At 43.9% G+C, this 17,078-nt stretch overlaps 1 non-coding gene across 1 annotated transcript; it reads left to right on the top strand.

Annotated features, from left to right (window-relative positions):
- Window positions 1-246: 246 nt before the first annotated feature.
- LOC118143529 (small nucleolar RNA U13) lies at window positions 247-349 on the top strand. The gene has a single exon (XR_004727729.1). It is a non-coding gene; the product is annotated as a small nucleolar RNA U13 (small nucleolar RNA).
- The last annotated feature ends 16,729 nt before the right edge of the window (window positions 350-17,078 follow it).

Below are 17,078 nucleotides of genomic sequence, written 5' to 3'. Positions count from 1 at the left end.
CTCACTGCAACCTCTGCCTCCTGGGTTCAAGTGATTCTCCCACCTCGGCCTCCTGAGTAGCTAGGATTACAGGCATGCACGACCATTCCTGGCCAGCTTTCATATTTTTGATAGAGACGGAATTTTGTCAAGTTGACCGGGCTGGTCTCAAACTCCTGATCTCAAGTGACCCACCCACCTTGGCCTCCCAAAGTGCTGCGATTACAGGCATGAGTCACTGCATAGGTCCAAAATTCTCATTTAATGATCCCTTTTTAGTTCATGCGCATGACCATTGGGTGTTTACGTGCAGGTGAGCTATGCCACCTTCTGAACCTTGTTATGACATTGGCATGTTACCCATCTAACCTGAAAAAAAAAATTCTTATTTAAACTTTCTAATTATCTAGACCAGTAGTCAACCAACATCTTATATAAAGTGCCAGATAGTAAATATTTCAGGCTCGCAGGTCCTAGAGTCTCCATTGAAACTACCCAACTCTGCCATTATAGTGCAAAAGCAGCCACAGCCAGATGCTAACAAATGGGCCTCACCACGTGTCAGTAAAACTTTTTTTTTTTGACATGGAGTTTTACTCTTGTTGCTCAGGCTGGACTGCAATGGCACAATATTGGCTCACTGCAACCTCCACCTCCTGAGTTCAAGCAATTCCTCTGCCTCAGCCTCTTGAGTAGCTGGGATTACAGGCATGCACCACCACACCCAGCTCATTTTTGTATTATTAGTAGAGACAGGATTTCACCATGTTGGTCAGGCTGGTCTCGAACTCCTGACCTCAGGTGAGCCACCCGCCTCTGCCTCCCAAAGTGCTGGGATTACAAAAATGTGCCACCATGCTTGGCCTTCAATAAAACTTTCTTTACAAAAACAAGCAGCCATGGCTGCAGTTTGATGACACCTGATCTAGACAGGTTGGATTTTATTGTTTTGTGATTATCTATGAGACATACCAAAATGATGAATTCCATTGTTTTTTCCCCCAGCCATGTACTTTGGCATCTATCTAGATGGGGAAGGCTATTGATTTTATTTGCTTGTAAAATAATAGCCTTACAGTGAAATTGTCCTTGCTCTCTTTTTTTTCTTAATTTCTTTTCCACAAACATTCAGTTTAATTTATTGAACATCTGCTAAGTCTTAAGCAACATTCTAGGCACTGGAGAAACAAGTTGAAGACCCAAGATACCTCCCTCTGGGGGATAATAGTGTCTTTGGTTGTTTGTTTTGAGCCAGAGTCTCGCTCTATCACCCTGACTGAAGTGCAATGACACAATCTTGGCTCCCTGTAACCTCCACCTCCCAGGTTCAAGCAATTCTCCTGCCTTAGCCTCCCGAGTAGCTGGGATTACAGATGAGTGTCACCATACCTGGCTAATTTTTGTATTTTTAGTAGAGATGAAGTTTCACTCTGTTGGCTAGGCTGGTCTCAAACTCTAGACCTCATGTGATCCATCCACCTCGGCTTCCCAAAGTGCTAGGATTACGGGAATGAGCCACCATGCTCGGCCAATGATAGCCTTCAAGGGTAACTTCTGTAAACAAACTGTCCCTTAGTGTTATGCAGCTGACATGGACTTTGTAAACGGAAAGATGGGCTCACAGCAGGTAGAGAGAATAATGATTCCCCAGAGATGTCCATGTCCTAATCCTCAGAACCTGGGAATATGTGACTTTACACAGCAGAAGGGACTTTGAGATGAACTGTGGATCTCAAGATGGGGAGATTGTCTTGGATTATCTGTGTGGGTCCAATGTCATCAGAAAGTTTCTACTAAGGGAAAAAGGGAGGCAGGAGAGTCACCGTAGAGAGGGAGATGTAACTTGGGAACCAAGATCAGAATGGTTTGAGGAAGGGATCACAGTCCAAGGAATACAGAAAACCTCTAGAGGTAGAAAAAGCAAAGAAACAGATTTTCTTCAAAAACTTTTAGAAGGAACACAGTCCTGCCAACACTGTGATTTTAGGACTTCTGACCTCTAGAATTGGTAGGTGTGTGTTGTCTGAAGTCACTGGGTTTATGGTGATTTGTTATAGCAGCAGTAGGAGTGGAGATGGGGTGGGAGGTGGGGTAGAGGTAATTCTGCTGAGCAGAATTGGGGGTGGAAAGGATCATTATGGAGACCAGGCATAGTGGCTAGTCCCTGGAATCCAAGCACTTTGAGGGACCAAGGCAGGAGGATTGCTTGAGTCCAGGAGTTGGAGACCAGCCTGGGAAACATAGTGAGACCCCCTCTCTACAAAAAAAATTTTTTTAAAAAGCTGGATGTGGTGGCATACACCTGTGGTCTCAGCTACTCAGGGGGCTGAGGTGGGAGGATTGTTTGGGCCCAGAAAGTTGAGGCTGCAGTGAGCCGTGATCCAGCCACTGCACTCAAGCCCAGGCAACAGAATGACATTCTGTCTTAAATAATAATAATAATAATAATAATTATTATTATTATTCTTGAGATGGTTATTGAGCTGGTTTTGAACAATAAGGTTGTGTTCTAGAGGAGAAAAGGATTTGGGCAGCAAAGACCTTTCCAGGCTGAGTGAACAATTCAAGAACAGATTCAGAGGCACAAAATAGGCTGGTGTCTTTGGGTAATTTTGAGAAATTTGCTAATTCACTTGCTAATTTAACATGCCTGTTTTGGCCAGGCGCAGTGGCTCAAGCCTGTAATCCCAGCGCTTTGGGAGGCCGAGGCGGGTGGATCACGAGGTGAAGAGATCGAGACCATCCTGGTCAACATGGTGAAACCCCGTCTCTACTAAAAATACAAAAAATTAGCTGGGCATGGTGGCATGTGCCTGTAATCCCAGCTACTCAGGAGGCTGAGGCAGGAGAATTGCCTGAACCCGGGAGGCGGAGGTTGCAGTGAGCCGAGATCGCGCCATTGCACTCCAGCCTGGGTAACAAGAGCGAAACTCCGCCTCAAAAAAAAAAAAAAAAAAAAATGCTGGTTTTGTCCAAGCAGGGCTACAGAGACAAAACCTGGAGAAGGGGCTAAATTTCTAAGTCATTGTGAGTGGGAAAGCAGTACTTCCTTCTTATGCCCTAAAGCCCCTGATGTCACAGCTGGAAGAAAGGGGGCCATACCCATGTCTCTGTCCCCTTTCACCGCAATTTTGCAGCTAGAGGCTATTGCCCTCAGCTGTGTCCCAGTCCTCCCACCTTGATCATCCTTCAAATGGAGTTTGCGGAAGGGACGCAAAATGTTGCAAAAAGCATATTCATAACTTTAATGTTAATTCATTTAATAAACTCTTTGGACCTAAAAAAGGGTGCCTACCTTAAAAGAAAATACAGCCACATACCAGGAGAGTGCTTACGGGGCTGAACTGCCGCTACTCTTCCAAGCGGATTGCTCTTCCTTCAATATAAAAGGCATAAAGGGTCCAGGCGTGGTGGCTCATGACTCTAATTCCAGCACTTTGGGAGGCTTAGGTGGTCAGATCACCTGAGGTCAGGAGTTCGAGACCAGCCTGGTCAACATGGCGAAACCCTGTTTCTACTAAAAATACAAAATTAACTGGGCGTGGTGGTGGCATGCGCCTGTAATCCCAGCTACTCGAGAGGCTGAGGCAGGAGAATCACTCGAACCCGGAGTGGGAGGATGCAGTGAGCTCAGATGGCACCACTGCACTCCAGCCTGGGCAAAAAGAGCAAAACTTGGTCTCAAAAAAAAAAAAAAAAAAAGCAAAAAGGGGATCCTGTTTTTAAATGAGCCCATTATCAGCTCTTTGCCAAAAATAACTGTGTACCTTACACTGTGCCCATATGTGAGATTTTTCCCACCAAAGAAAGGCAATCTAGGCTGGGCGCGGTGGCTCAAGCTTGTAATCCTTACACTTTGGGAGGCTGACGTGGGCAGACCACGAGGTCAGGAGTTCGAGACCAGTCTGGCCAACATAGTGAAACCCCATCTGAAGTAAAAATACAAATAAAATTAGCTGGTTGTGGTGAAGTGCGCTTGTATTCTCAACTACTCAGGAGGCTGAGGCAGAAGAATTGCGTGAGCCTGGGAGGCAGAGGCTGCAGTGAGCCGAGACAACGCCACTGCACTCCAGCACTCCTGCCTGGTGACAGAGTGAGATGCCAGCTCTAAAAAAAGAAAAGAAAAAAGAAAGGCAGTTTGGTTTGGAGTTTTCAGAGTTCTGCCACTGACCATTGGTTGTTTCTGTTTTTGTCATGAAGGAAAAAAACAAACAAAAAAAACCACATGAAGCAAAGTTTAATCGCTCATTTGAGCCATGAATTTGCTCTGATTACACTATTTAAGACATGAAAGTGTATTTGAACTTTTGCATTTCAAACAAGGAATCTGGCTCCAGGAAAAACCTATTCAAGTGGGACCAGCTCTGATTCAGGCAGACACTATCAAATTAAGGAAGCATAAAGAAGAATAAGTAGCCAGGCTTGGTGGCTCATGCCTGTAATCCCAGCACTTTGGCAGGCCAAGGCGGGCAAATCACCTGAGATCAGGAGTTCTAGACCAGCCTGGCCAACATGGTGAAACTCATCTCTACTAAAAATACAAAAATTAGCCGGGCGTGGTAGCATATACTTGTAGTCCCAGCAACTTGGGATGCTGAGGCAACAGATCAAGATTTGTCTAAAAAGAAAAAAGAAATAAAGGAGGATAAAGAGATAATTTAGAAGTGTAGACATATGATCAATGCTCACTTTTTCTTTCTTAAATTGGAGTTCTCCCATAAACCCAGAACTTTGAGAGGCAGAGGTGGAAGGATCGCTTGAGCCCAGGAGTTGGAGACCACATTGGACAATATGGCAAAATCCCATCTCTCCAAAAAGAAAAAAAAAAAAAAAAAAATAGCTGGGTGTGGTGGCCTGCAGTCCCAGCTACTTGGGAGGCTGAGGTGGGAGGATTGCCTGATTCCCAGAGGCAGAGGTCCCAGTGAGCTGAGAAGTGACCACTGCACTTGAGTCTGGGCAACAGAGTGAGACTCTGTCTCGACAAATAAATAAAGAAAAAGTTGAAATTCTGCTTCCCAGGGTTTAGTCCAGAACGCTGTATATGGATGGAAGCAACTAGAAGGTGGGAATCATACCTATTCATTGTTGCATCTTCCACAGTTCCTGATACGGTATTTTATACACTTTAGGTGTTTAAGACAGAGAACAAACAAATGGATGACTGAATGAAGAACTAAATTAGGAATTAAGAAAGGAATGTATTGCTCTGCTTTATCCTGGTAGATTTGGAATGGAGAAAATAATAGAAACATGGATGGCATTTCAACCTTGCTACTTACTGTCATATTTTATCACATTTACCAAATTATCCTGTTGTATTAGATTGTTTTTCATGTGCTGATTGTCCTGTTGTATTCGATTTCCTTCGTCACATGCTGACTCCCTTGTTATAAGATGAACACCATTTTTTTCTAAGGACTGCTGAGCAAAGCCCACCAGGTTCATGTCAGGTTCATAGGTCTTTAAACAGGAACTGAATCTGACCCCGGCAAACCTTTGAAATTCTGATCCCTTTCTCCATCCAGGTCTGTGCTGTGAGGGAGGATATCGTATTGCTGAACTTGTAATAAGATTCAGTCATTCTGATAAATATAAATTATTTATCACTTACTCCACATTTTATGGGCTTGATGGTATTTGGAATTATATTACCCGGCATCGTAAGGCTCCCTTTTCCGCGTCCTGCAGTACTGAGCCCCTGTGCTAAAGGGAAAAATTGGCACATGTGGTATAAGGGTGACAGGCTTTCCGACAGATAGATGAAGTGATTGTATAATTTAATCCCAGCCACTTACTGCATAGAAGCCTTTATGAAGGAGAGAATCACAGCAGCTATTTTTCCCCTTCAAGGACATAAGCCAAGTGATATTAATCTTCGATGATTGAGGTATTGGTTTGACTGGTTGGCAAAAACGCCCCAACCTTCACCAAGAGCTGAGTACTGTATGAGCTATGTGTGCTGTTATTCTTCCATAACTGCCTGATGAGGAACCTTCCGCTAGTTCAAATCAGAGAGTATCTGGAAAGAGGTCCCCTGGCAGCTGAGCATCTAATTCCAGGGAGAGAAATATGAGCGCTCTAGGAAAGCAAAGATCAATGTACAGTGACTTGCTGAGCTTATTAACTCTAACCCCCTTACAGTTGACCTCGAGTCCAGCAGCTCTATTCCTGGAGGTGAGCAGCGTTTAGTGGAAACCAGACATAAAAGCAGGGAGAAAGTCGGAGGTTTCGTCTGATAATTTAAGACTTAGAGCTGGAACCATTCACCATCAAAGATGCTTGTAAGTGATGAAGAGACATCCTCCTTTTAAAAACTACAAATGTAAACTGAAGCAATCCTGGACTTGGGACTTGCTAGGTAGTTACATATCTCCTGAAGCAAGGCAAACAGGACCACGGGTCAAGATCATTTAGGCAGAGATCGAAAACAGCCGCCTCTAGAATCAGGAGCTGAATATGTAATGCAGGTAGACAGTACGGTCCTGTGCATGTCCAAGATGGACACACTGACAGAACCAACGATAGATACATTAATTAGGAGGTTCTGCCTAAAAGACAAGAAAAATGAAATAATCGATATGTCAAGGGGGACTTGTTTGCGGTGATGGATGGAACATCTGGTAAGTGGTGACCCCTGGAAAGCAGTCAATATTGATGGAGTCAGATGGTCATTTGGGGGCTGTTTACAATGAGGGTGGGGCAGAAAGGTGCTGCCCTCTCTGAATGAATAGACTGCAAAGCTTTGGAGAAGCCAGTCAAATCTTGATGTGGAATAGATTTCACGAACAAGCAATCTTGAGATTTATCTAGGCTGAAACATATCCATTCTAATAAGTCCTTCTTGGCACAATTAGCCTTTCCTTTCCCTCCCCACATTTTCTTTTACTTTATTCTGTGTTCTCTCAGCAGGAGAAAAGTATCCAACTGCCTCTCACAATGCTCTCCTTATAGAATGTAAGCTCTGTGAAGGTGGGGGAGATTTGGCTTGATTTTCTTCTCCCCTGCTATATCTCCAGCGTCTACAGCAGCATCTGGCACTTAGTACATGCTCCATCCATATTGATTGGAACGTCTGGATTTCCCCTTTCAGTTTTTCTTTCTACTCCTCACTGCTTTTCCCTCGAAAAAAAATTTTTTTTTTTTTTTGAGAAAGACTCATTCTGTTGCCCAGGCTGGAGTGCAGCGGTGAGACCTTGGCTCACTGCAACCTCTGCCTCCCCGGATCAAGTAATTCTCCTGCCTCAGCCTCCCGAGTAGCTGGGATTACAGGCATGTACGATGACACCCAGCTGATTTTAATATTTTTAGTAGAGATGAGGTTTTGTTTGCCATGTTGGCCAGTCTGGTCTCAAACTCCCAACCTCAAGTGGTCCAATGGCCACATCATCCCCAAGTATTGGGATTACAGGCCTGAGCCACCGTGCCTGGCCTCCATTGCTTTCTGCTCACTCTCCTGTTTCCATTTGCTGCCAGAAACCTGAGCTAGCTAGGATAAAAACAAATAGAAACCTTTGTATGGTGCTGAAAGCATCTCGGATTTATCCACTCCCTTTCCCAAACATTCTCCAGAAAGAATCCATTGGGTAACAATTCTGGCTGAGTCATCATTCAGTCTGTGCTTGATTACTTCCACCATGGGGAGCTCACTTCCATTCTGAATTCTCTATTGCATTTCTGGAGCTATTTAACTGTTGCATTGTCTTTTCTAACATTTAACATGATATGCCTTCTTACAACTTTCATACACTCATGATCTTACTTAGCATCAACTGAGTAAGTCTTTGGACAATCTATTATTTGAAGAAAGATACGTTCCTGTTCTGTACCCCCAAGCTAAACTTAGTAGTTTATGAATTCCTCATTTTCCTTGAAATCTGCGTTTGGCTCCATGGTAATTTGAGGATGTATCCTATTAAAATGCCATGCTCAGAGGTGAATCTGTTAAAAACAAAACAGTAGTTTGACCAGCATAGAATAGAGTAGGATTATTTCCTTTCAAGAACTGAAAAAGCACACATATATGAGTTTCAGTAACAGGCTCAAACCAAACTTTTTGCCATGACATTTAAAAAAGCATCCTCGGCTGGACACAGTGGTTCATGCCTGTAATCCCAGCACTTTGGGAGATCAAGGTGGGCAGATCACTTGAGGTCAGGAGTTCAAGGTCAGCCTGGCCAATGTGGTGAAACCCCGTCTCTACTAAAAATAAAATTTTAAAAAAAATTAGCTGGATGTGGTGGTGCGAGCCTGTAATCCCACCTACTCAGGAGGCTGAAGTGGGAGGATCACTTTAATCCAGGAGGTGGAGGTTGCAGCGAGCCGAGATCATGTCACTACATTCCAGTCTGGGTGACAGAATGAGACTCCATCTCAAAAATGAACAAGCAAGCAAAAACTATCCTGATGCTTTTTCTTTCATTCATGCTTCTGTCTATTCCATGATACCGTTTTTGGTTCTTGTTCCAGCCTGTGAGGGTTACTTTGTAGCTTGATCATGATCCATTTCTGAGCATTTATTCCTTCTAGATCTGTATCATCTGCATAGTCCTGGGTCTGCGTCTTCCTAGGTCAGGTGAGCACGTGTCCTGGGTCTCCATCCAAGCTACTGATAACAGGGTTGAACAGGACATCCCCAGAAAGCAGATCTTGTCATCTCACTAGAGACCTTGCTTCAGGCTCTATGATTGTAATCTACTTTCTTCAGGAGGGTAGTATCTCTCTGTGCAATAGATACACATTCAGCTAACATTAGACCATCTCATATGCCTGATCTTGCTGCAATTGTGACATATGTCTGAATAGCATGCTCTTCAGCTACAATTATAGTAGACCTATCAAGAAAGAAAATGTGGCTGGGCGTGGTGGCTCATGCCTGTAATCCCAGCAGTTTGGGAGGCCAAGATGGGTGGATCACTTGAGGCCAGGAGTTCAAGAGCAGCCTGGCCAATGTGGTGAAACCCTGTCTCTTCCACAAATACAAAAATTTGCTGGGTGTGGTGGCACACACCTGTAATCCTAGTTACTCAGGAAGGTGAGGCAGGAGAATCCCTTGAACCCGGGAGGTAGAGCTTGCAGTAAGCCGAGATTGAACCACTTCCTTCCAGCCTAGATGACACAGCAAGACTCTGTCTCACGAAAGAATGAAAGAAAGAAAGAAAGAAAGAAAGAGAAAAAAAGAGAGAAAGAAAGAAAAAGACAAATGTGAAAAGATCAAGTCCAAGAGAGCTTAAAGAGGAAAGGAAAAGAAGGAAGGAAGGCAGGGAGGGAGGGAGGAAAATATAAATTACAAGCCAGACACTTGCCCCTTACTGTGGAATGGACGGTAAGGGTTGAATTGCGAGTAGAAAATTGGACTTCTGGCCATGCACAGTGGCCCACTTCTGTGATCTTACCAGTTTGGGAGGCCTGATCATCTGAGGCCTCACTGAGATCATCTCCCACTCAGGAGCATGATACCAGCCTGGGAAACATGACATCTCGACAAAAATCACAAAAAACACATCTCTCCAAAATCACAAAAAAAATTAGCCAGGCATGGTGGCATGCATCTGTAGTCCCAGCAGGTCGAGGCTGTAGTGAGCCAAGATCATACCACTGCACTCCAGGCTGGGTGACAAAGTGAGACCCTGTCTCAAAAAAAAAAAAAAAAAAAAACTGGACTTTTTCTGAACCAACTGGAATATACATGGAATCCTGAAAACTATTTGATCGGTTCTTTCTTTCAGGTTCAATTCATAAGCAGGGGCTCTTAAACTAAATGGAATTCAAAATCAGTTGCTGGGGAGCTTAAGAAGCAGAATCCTGAACTCCACCTCCGAGGTCCTGATTCGGCGGGCCGTGGTTGGCTTGGGGAGTCTGTGTTTTCAGTGAGGTTCCTTAGTTGGTTCTGTGGCTGGATGCTCACCACGCAGAAAGCCAATTGCTGAGATAAGGAGAATTGCCAGGGAAGAAAGGCTTTATTACAGGTAATATCAGTTGGAGAGACGTGAGAGATGAAACCTCAAGACCCTCTCCAATCCCCACCTCCTCTAACTAAAGGCAGGGGCTTATACAGCGGGGAAAGAAAACAGGATGGGTAAGGAAGATGAGCTGGCCAACAGGCAGCAGGTGCATCTCATTGTCTGGGTGCAGTGATGTGGAAAGCGTCCGTTTCCTGATACCATCTGGGAGGCCTGGTCAGTTTCTAAGAAAGGAACTCAAATAAGACAAATATAAGTTTTTCAAACTTCAAAGCTATAGGAGAATTGGCTGCTTTTGAGTTCTGATGCAGTTGGATGGTAGAATGTGTGTGGACAAACAGCCACAGTGAGCCACGCAGTGCTTCACACTTGGCTCTTGCTCTCTCGTCTCCCTGTCCCCCCACTGCCCTCCATGATAAGGCTCCCCCAAACCCTTGCAAATGCTATTGTGTATATGTGTTTTGAGACAGACTCTCTCTCTCTCTCTCACCCAGGCTGGAGTACAGCAGCATGATCCTAGCTCACTGCAGCCTTGAACACCTGCGCTCAACGGATCCTCCCTTCACAGCCTCCCTTGTAGCTGGGAACACAGTGCATACCACGACAGAGGCTAGTTTTTAATTTTTTTTTAGAGATGGGAATCTCACTATGTTGTCCAGGCTGGTCTTGAACACCTGGGCTCAAGTGCTTCTCACACCTTGGTCTCCCAAAATACTGAGATTACAGGCATGAAGCACTTCCCTGCCCCGCTCTTTACTTTTACAATTCTTCCTCCACATTTAAGTTCACACATCCTGTGATCTGTTCATTTGCAGCCTAGTTTCCTAATGCACCTAAATGAGGTTACATGCCTATCATTAAGGCTTAAACCACAAGTGTTGCTAGAGATTGGGCCAGGCATCTCAGCAGGCTCAGGTGTGGCGTATTATAGGATAGATTAAATCTTGTATAACCTGTAAGCAATGCCATGATGTGGTCGCCTTCTCTACATTTACCCAAAGACAGATCCAAACATACAGCCTGTGAATCTGGTGACAATAATATCACTTATTGGACAATGACTATGGGCCAGTTACCTTGTATTTATTATCCTTTTTAATCATCCTACAAGGGTACATCTGAGATTTGTAGGGCCTGAAGTTTGTATAAGTTGGGAAGCTTGGTTTAAGAAAATGAATAAAGCCCAGGTGTGGCAACTCACACCTATAATCCCAGCACTTTGGGAACTCCGCATAGGTGGATTGCTTGAGCCTAGGAGTTTGAGGCCAGCCTGGGCAATGTGGTGAAACCCTGTCTTTATAAAAAAAAAAAAAAAGAAAATAAAAAATTAGCTGAGCATGGTGGCATGTGCCTGTTATCCTACCTACTTGGGAGGCTGATGTGGAAGGATCTGGGCTGCAGTGAGCCGTGACCACATAACTGCACTCCAACCTGGTCAGTAGAGTGAGACCCTGTCTCAAAGAAAAACAAACAAACAAAAAACACACACAAAAAACCCAAATATCCTCCAACCCCCTAAAAAAACAAAAAGAAAAAAAAAAGACAAATACAGGATGAGGTACAGGGCCTTGGAAGAGACCCATGTAAGCGGGCAGTCCTGGAGATTCTTTCATTAGCATCACTGAAAAGCCCCCTGGGTCTTTGACAGTGCTAAGAGACAGGAGAGTGTAACCTGTGGTGCAATTAACAAAACTGACTCAGCAAGTTTGAACACCTTGCCGGGGATCACGCAGCTGAATATGGTAGAGGTGGATTGAACCCAGGTGCGCCTCAAACCAAAGGTTACGCCCATACTGCCCTGACAAGTAACAACTCGGCTTTTCTAGTGAAATGCTTCATTGGCTGCCTGCTGCTCTTGCTTGTGGTGGCACCTCGCTTTAGACCTTCCCTGCACACCCTGATTTGAGGACGAGAACAAATTCGAAGATTTGAAGTGAAAAAGAACAATGAATTGATTTGGAAGAAAAAATTATCTTCAGGGAGGTATGTATTCTGTCTCAGTCTCTCTAATCCTTTTCGAAAGGATTCGCTAAAGCATGGGTCCAAGAGTTTCTTTCTATTCTTTTGGGCCTTGCTCTGTCTCAGGCTGGAGTACAGTGGTACATTCTTGGCTCGCTGCACCTTCAACTTCTTTGGCTCAGGCAATTCTTCCACCTCAGCCTCCTGAGTAGCTGGCACTACAGACTTGTGCCACCACCCCTGGCTAATTTTTTTGTTTGAGACAGAGTCTTGCTCTGTTGCCCAGGCTGGAGTCCAGTGGCACAATCTTGGCTTACTGCAATCTCCACCTCCTGGATTCAAGTGATTCTCCTGCCTCAGCATTCCAAGTCGCTGGGACTACAGGTGCACACCAGCATGCCTGGCTAACTTCTGTACTTTTAGTAGAGACAGGGTTTCACCGTGTTGCCCAGGCGAGTCTCAAACTCCTGATCTCAAGTGATCTGCCCACTCTAGCCTCCTAAAGTGCTGGGGTTACAGTCATGAGCTGCGGTGCCCAGCTGGTTAATTTTTTTCTTTTTTCTTGTAGAGAGGAGGTCTCACTATGTGACCTAAGTTGATTTCAAATGCCTGGGTTCAAGGAATCCTCCTGCCTTGGCCTTCCAAAGTGCTGAGATTACAGGCGTGAACCACTTCACCTGGCCAGGTCCAAGAGCTTAAACATTATTATTTTTATTTATATTTGAAATAGCAAATAGAACTAAAATAGAATTTTGTTATTCAAGAGTATTTAACACAAAGTCTTGATAAAAAGATTGGTTGTGAATGGGAGGGAAAGGAGAGGTAAGTAACTAATATTTTTTGAGAGACTATTACATGTGGAGTATATAATCCATGTGAACCTATGGGATGGACACACAGATCTCAGTTTTACCAATGATTGAGTGGACTGAGACTCAGATGAAATAAATAGGTCAAATCTATACTACTATCACGGCAGAGAAGAGGCTGCTATTTGTTTTAAGTTTAAGATAAAGAAAATTTCTACAAAACACCAAGTCAAATCCATGTATTTTAACGAAAATTAATTTAACCCAAGATAGTGGTTTTCTGCAAAAGAAAAAAAAATGAGTCTCATTTTCACAGATATGAACTATGATTTATCCTATATGGCACTGCATCATTGACATTTTTTAATTGCAGTCTATTTAAGGGGTTAGTTAAAAAGAGTTTGAAGGACCTATTAACACACAGAACAAAAATGTGACAGAAGAGGAAGAGAACAGACAGTCCCATCTTCTAATTGTGAAATCAGTCCGAGCTTGGGTTCAGTGCGGATTTGCAGCAGGCTCATTAAAGGCCTGTAAGGGACCATCTCTCTACCCAGAGCTGACTGCGTTGAGCCCCCCTGAGAAGTGATCTGTTAGTCCAAGTCTTTCTGACATATAGGGCTATATGTCAACCTCTGACCTTACAAAGGTGGGAAGTTTCATTGAGGGCTTAGGAAATATGTCTCTTCCTTGATCATCTGTAGAGAACTGTTCCTAGTTTATTCTCAACAAAGGAAAGTAATAGTTGTGAATGCAAACTTTGAAGGTCTTTGAATACACAAAGTAATAACGAATAGTGTCTGAGCCTTACAATAGGTAATAATGGGAATGCAAACCTTAACTTCTGCCTGGAGCAATTTTATCCCAGCTTTGTACAGTGAGAACATACCAATTTCACACAACGGTAAGAAACTAGAATTTTGGTCTTTTTTTTTTTTTTGACAACTGGGCATTTATGTTGTATTATAAAAATTGTACTATAGAGGTATGTTTTATCTTGTACATTTTCCCCTTGATATATAGATATATATATATATATTTTTTTTTTGAGACAGAGTTTCGCTCTTGTTACCCAGGCTGGAGTGCAATGGCGCAATCTCGGCTCACCGCAACCTCCACCTCCTGGGTTCAAGCAATTCTCCTGCCTCAGCCCCCTGAGTAGCTGGGATTACAAGCGCGCGTCACCATGCCCAGCTAATTTTTGTAGTTTTAGTAGAGACGGGGGTTTCACCATGTTGACCAGGATGGTCTCGATCTCTTGATCTCGTGATTTACCCGCCTCAACCTCCCAAAGTGCTGGGATTATAGGCGTGAGCCACCGCGCCTGGCCTCCCCTTGATATTTACTTTTTTCTTTTTTAGAGACAGAGTCTTACTCTGTTGCTCAGGCTGGAGTGCAGTGGCACGATCTTGGCTCCCTGTAACTTCTGCCTCCTGGGTTAAAATGATTCTCCTTCCTCGGCCTGTCCAGTAGCTGGGACTACAGGCATATGCCACATTGCGCAGCTAATTTTTGTTTTTTTAGTAGAGATTGGGTTTCATCATTTTGGCCAGGCTGGTCTTGAACCCTTGACCTCAAGTGATCCACCCACCTTGGCCTCCCAAAGTGTGAGCGACCGTGCCCAGCCCTGTTTCTATTTTCATCTTTTCAGAGGATGTCTCAAACAAAAGTCATCAATTTACTTTGAGTCGATACAGCACAACAAATATTTAAAATCAAGAGTTTGCCCTTTAATACAGTCTCTGCAAAAGTACTGTAAAATCTAACAATTCGTAATGATAGTAGTGTTTCGGTTTCTATTGCTTTCTTTTCATCATTTTCATAGATCATGCTTCCTGGATTTTTCTCAGACTGTTGCTAGTGACACACTGATTTCAACCCAGCTGCATTTCTTCAGTTATCTGTCTGGACTGTTTCCTGGGTCTGAGCAGGTCTTATTTGCAGAGTGCTCACTCAGACCACCGGAGCAGAGGCAGCCAGCTGGGCGCATCAGCAGTTGGCATGCTTTTCTCACTCAGTTTCTAACCATATGCCTCATTCCACGTTTTGGCACGGGCTCTCCGCGTGTGTGTAGGAGCAGCGTAATCAGCAGCAGCAGCCTACTCCAAGGAGGTAGCCCTTCTGAGATAATCAGATCTGCTTCCTCCACGGCTCTGTGAATTTTACCTTGCCCCTCTGATTATTGCCATGGTGATCAATTTGTCCCCCGGGAACTAGCCAGAGACCATCACACTGATTCTATGCAGACCATTAGGTAATGCTGAGAATCTTGGAGAGAATTGCATTTTTCTATGAAAAGAATCCCTGTGGACGACCAGTGCGAGGTTTAATTGGACTGTATAGATAGTGCTGACTGAGAGGGGACAAAGGGTCTAGGGAAATAGTCACAGAAGTGAACTGACTGATGGGTTAGTCATATTCTCCATTGTTCTTTTTTAGATACTTAACAGGAAGGAGGTGAATTTCTGTATTTTAGGGCCAAAAGCAAGAGGCTATTTGCAAGTAATGGATTTGCAGATAACAAATAGTTGGGAAATTTTTAGAGTACAGCATGCATTTAGGACTTCATTGCTAGGACACCTGAAAAGTAATTGTTGCTTCTTAGAGACCAATTACTAGACATCAGCTCGGCTGGAGACCGCATTCCCTTTCTTCCCAGTTCTTGCTGGGATTTTGCCATAGATGAACTAACCACTCATGGGCACCTTTCTGGACCTTAGCAACTTCATCTCTGTCTTTGCAGACATGGTCCAATCAACCTTGTTCTTATCCGGGAAACTCCATTGTGGGGTTGAGCACTGCAGCCCTCTGTGAGCTCCTTCTTCAGTCTTCGCACCGTGATTTTAGGATGTCTTCTTAAGCCATTAGTGAGAGTTCCGTGGATTCACAGACATGACCAATTTGTTAATATCTCTACAATTACGTGCATGCTGTTCTATGCTCTGTCTACAGGCCCTCAGGTAAAAGTCATCAAGGTGACTTGCCCTGAGTGGTCGTACAGTCAATTAGAGGAGGGAGGCAAGACTACTATTAAGTCATCTGGCTTAAATTGAATGCACTCGATGGATATAGGATTGCATTGGCTTTGCTTGCTATTTCTTGCTGTTCACATTTTCTAACTTCAAAGTGTATTGGGCTAGTTTAACAGAGTTCCAACCATGCTAATTCCTATGTTCAAATTCTCTTTTCCCGCTGGGATTTCCATGCCTAGAAAATAAGAATGGCAGCAGAGAAGAAGAGCATCCCATTCTGGAATATTCTAATCCAGAGAACTGCAATTTTCTATGAAAAGAATGCCTGTGGATGACTGGTGTGAGTTTTAATTGGGCTATATAGTTAATGGTGACAGAGAGGGGACAGAGGAGCTGGGGAAATAGTCACAGAAGTGAACTGACTGATGGGTTAGTCATATTCTGCTCCATTGTTCTTTTTTTAGATATTTAACAGGAATGTGGTGAATCTCATGTAGGTTCCACCATGTAGGAGACTGTATGTCTCCCCTATGTAGGTTTCCACAATCACCTTAATACCATTTCTATTCAAGGCTCTCCACAACTTCACCATCACTTTCCCTTACACCTTCCTGTACTTCAACCCATGGTTTCTATTTATCTCAAGTGCACACATACGGGATGTTATTTATTAACAAACAGGATGTTGCTCTGTCTCCCGGGCTGGAGTGCAGTGGTGTGAACATGACTCAACGCAGCCTCGACCTCCTCCTGGACTCAAGTGATCCCCCTGCCTCAGCCTCCGAGTAGCTGGGACTTCAAGTGCACTCCAGCACGCCTGGCTAATTTTTAATTATTTTGTAGGGACAGGAGTCTCACTATTTTGCCCAGGATAGTTTTGAACATCTGGCCTCAAGTGATTCTCATGCCGTGGGCTCCCAAAGTGCTAGGATTCAAGGTGTGAGCCATTGTGCCCAGCCCACAGGGTGTTATTAAGTTGGCTGAGACCCTGCTTGGAGCCGTCTTCTTCCCCAAAACACTGAGCTGTTTCTTTCACCCATTACTAGAAAAGCTTTTACATTCCCTCCTCTTCCATGATGACCCCCAGAGATGAGAGGAAAGCTGACCATTCCCTTTACAGGGAGAAAGTTAAACTCAGTGGCCCCTTTCCTTGATGTCATCTGGATAATCTATGTCTTAATATATGTTGTCAAGTTGTGTTCATTTGAACAACTACTAAGCAGCATGTTTTGGACAATTTCTGATAAAGTTTTCCTCTTCTATATTCCTATACCTGATGATCTTTGTCAGTCTAACAAAACCAGCAAACTATTATGCGCTAAATGTGTCACAAAGTGATGCACGAGGTAAAAACTAAGAATGTGAAATCATTGCAAATGCACATAGACACCAAATAGGAC

This window comes from Callithrix jacchus, chromosome 7 (assembly GCF_049354715.1).
Source record: "Callithrix jacchus isolate 240 chromosome 7, calJac240_pri, whole genome shotgun sequence".
In the NCBI taxonomy this organism is placed as follows: domain Eukaryota; kingdom Metazoa; phylum Chordata; class Mammalia; order Primates; family Cebidae; genus Callithrix; species Callithrix jacchus.
The sequence above is the reverse complement of the archived record's forward strand: the minus strand, read 5'-3'. Positions and strand labels throughout refer to the sequence as shown.